Source organism: Zingiber officinale, chromosome 5B (assembly GCF_018446385.1).
Source record: "Zingiber officinale cultivar Zhangliang chromosome 5B, Zo_v1.1, whole genome shotgun sequence".
Taxonomy (NCBI): domain Eukaryota; kingdom Viridiplantae; phylum Streptophyta; class Magnoliopsida; order Zingiberales; family Zingiberaceae; genus Zingiber; species Zingiber officinale.
In genome coordinates, this window is record NC_055995.1 from 60185351 (window position 1) to 60188531 (window position 3181).

General features: G+C 34.4%; 1 non-coding gene across 1 annotated transcript; it reads left to right on the forward strand.

Moving 5' to 3' along the window:
• The first annotated feature begins 2534 nt into the window (after nucleotides 1–2534).
• Nucleotides 2535–2640, forward strand: LOC121988036. The gene has a single exon (XR_006113798.1). It is a non-coding gene; the product is annotated as a small nucleolar RNA R71 (small nucleolar RNA).
• Nucleotides 2641–3181: the final 541 nt, after the last annotated feature.

Consider the following 3181-nt stretch of genomic DNA (forward strand, 5'->3'; position numbering starts at 1 on the left):
CCTAATTCCATGGAGTGGCCAAAACATGCAAGGTATTGTCCTAGGTTACAAGTAACATAAAAGCATTTGAACCCTAAACCAACTTCATAACACTTATCATAAAGAACATCATGAGCATGGTTAGTTTAGGTTCTAAGCTTCCTAGGTCCTTTAATCTTGTTATGGCCGAAACTTGCCAAGCATGAATCTAGGTTACAAGCAACATAAAAACATGTGAATCCTAAACCAATTTCATATCATATATCATAAGGAACATTATGAGCATGTTTAGTTTAGGTTCCAAGCTTCCTAGGTCCTTTAATCTTGTTATGGCTGAAACTTGCCAAGCATGAATCTAGGTTACAAGCAACATAAAAACATGTGAACCCTAAACCAATTTTATATCATATATCATAAAGAATATTATGAGCATGTTAAGTTTAGGTTCCAAGCTTCCTAGGTCCTTTAATCTTGTTATGGTCGAAACTTGCCAAACATGAATCTAGGTTACAAGCAACATAAAAACATGTGAACCCTAAACCAATTTCATATCATATATCATAAGGAACATTATGAGCATGTTTAGTTTAGGTTCCAAGCTTCCTAGGTCCTTTAATATTGTTATGGCCGAAACTTGCCAAGCATGAATCTAGGTTACAAGCAACATAAAAATATGTGAACCCTAAACCAATTTCATATCATATATCATAAGGAACATTATGAGCATGTTTAGTTTAGGTTCTAAGTTTCCTAGGTGTTTTAATTTTTTTATGGCCGAATGTTTAAGGAGCATGGAACTAAGTCTAAGCAACATACAAGCATAAGAATATCAAGCTAACTTCATATCATATCATAAGGAAAATCATGAGCATGTTAGATTTAATTTTTAAGCTTTCTTAGACCCTTAATCTCATCATGGCCGAAACCCTAAAGTGGGATGCATCTAGGTTCCAAGCAACATGCAAGCATGAAAACACTAAGAAATCTTCATACCATATCATAAGGAAAGTCATGAGCATGATAGATTAAATTTTTACTCTCTCCTAGGCCTTCATTTCTATCATGGACAAAACCCTAAAACCCTAAAGTGGCATGGATTTAGGTTCCAAGCAAAATACAAGTATGAAAACACTAAGAAATCTTCATACCATATCATAAAGAAAGTCATGAGCATGATAGATTAAATTTTAAACTCTCCTAGGCCTTCATTTCTATCATGACCAAAACCTACTAGGCATAGATCTAGGTTACAAGCAACATAAAGAAGGAAAAAAAACATTATAATTCTAAACAGAACTCATATCGTAAGTTACATATCATAAGGGACATCGTGAGTATGTTTAGTTAGGTCTTAAGCTTTCCTAGGTCTTCTTTTCATACCTTGGCCGAAAGTTTAAAGGACATAAATCTAAGTTCTAAGCAACGTACAAGCATAAGAATACTAAACTAATCTCCTATCATAGGGTATATATCATAAGAAACATAGTGAGCATGTTTAGTTTAGGTCTTAAGCTTCCTTAAGGTTTTTTTTGTACTTTGGTGGCCGAAAGTTTCAAGAAGCAACCCTAGATTTTTAAGCAATCTAAACTCATGGAAAAACACATGAACTACTTGTACCACAGGTGAGGGGATACTTACTTCCTCTTGCTCAGTTTTTCTTAAAAGAAGGTACCCTTGTGAAGAGGAAGAAGGAAGCTTCTCCTTCTAATTTTCCCTTTTGCTTCTCTTGCTTGTAAGGAGTAGATCTTGAGGACTCCTTCTTGTGAATTAGTTTTCTTAGGGAGAAAACCTTAGCTTGGATTCAGAAATGGGAGAGGGGAGAGTTTTAGGTCTCGGTGGAGGAGGAAAAAGGAGAAAGAAGGAGGAGGAAGAAGAAGTAGCCAACCTTTCTTTCCCTTCTCTTCTCTCATTCCTATTTATTCTCAATGAGGAAAAATGTCCCAATTCATCCCCTTGATTCCTCTATTCCCTCACCCTCATTCATTCTCACGAAAAATAGAAAGAAGAAAGAAGATAAAAACAACTTGTCTTTGTCTTTTGCTTTCATCTTCTCTTAACCAAGAGAAAGAGGAGGAAAGCTACTTGACATTTTCTTGCTTCCTTACTTAATCATACTCTTACTTTTAACTACAATTTCCATTCCTTGCTAATCATATATCATTCATGACTCTATTGGTTATCATACACCAATTTAGCTTTATCTATTGTGAGGGGTTCAAGGTTCAAGCCTTAACTTCTCTCTCTTTTTATTTCTTTTTGGTTTTATTTCCTTTTCTCTTTTTATTCTAAAAGAGAATACCCATATGTATAGCTAAAAATTTCGTGGGTGTTACACTCTTTTACATTTATGGCTTGCACTTCTTGAATATCTAAGGGAAATTCCATCCAACTTTTGTTCGACCATTCATGGAGGATCAATGTTACTTGATCAATTAATGAATGAGCTTCATCTACACTTTTGTCCATAAAAGAACCTCCAGCTGATGAATCTAATAAACTCTTGTCTGAGAAAGAAATTCCCCCCATATAATATGTGCAAAATCAACCATTTTTCAAAACCATGATGAGGGCACTGTCTTTGAAGACTCTTGAATCTATCCCATGCTTCAAATAATGATTCTCCATATGTTTGAGAAAAATTTGTTATGCAATTCCTCATATACACTGTTCTACTTGGAGGGAAAAAATGATTCAGAAATTGCTTCTCCAATTGTTCCCAACTTGTGATGCTTTGAGGATAGAGAGAATATAGCCAAGTCCTTGCTTTATCCGTGATACTGAAAGAAAATACCATCAATCGAACTGCATCTGCTGATACTCCTTCACATTTCACTAAATCACAAATCTCTAAAAATGTTTCAAGATGCAGATAAGGACTTTCTGATACTTCTCCTCTAAATTTGTGACCTTGTATCATGAAAATTATCTCTGGGTTAAGCTGGAAACTTTCTGCTTCAATTTGAGGTTGCACAATGGGAGATAAAAATCTTGCAGAAAAGGGTATAGAAAAATTTCTCATGGGCCTGCTTGACATGTTAGTGCTCATGGATATTCAAGAAAAGAAAAAAAAATTATCAAGAATCAAAGACAAGAAATAAAATGCAATATGAAAAATAAGAAAGAAAATGCAAAATTTAAACTGCAAGAAAGAAAATGCATAATGAAAACTAGAAAGAAAAGATAAAAGAAAAAAAATGTCTAG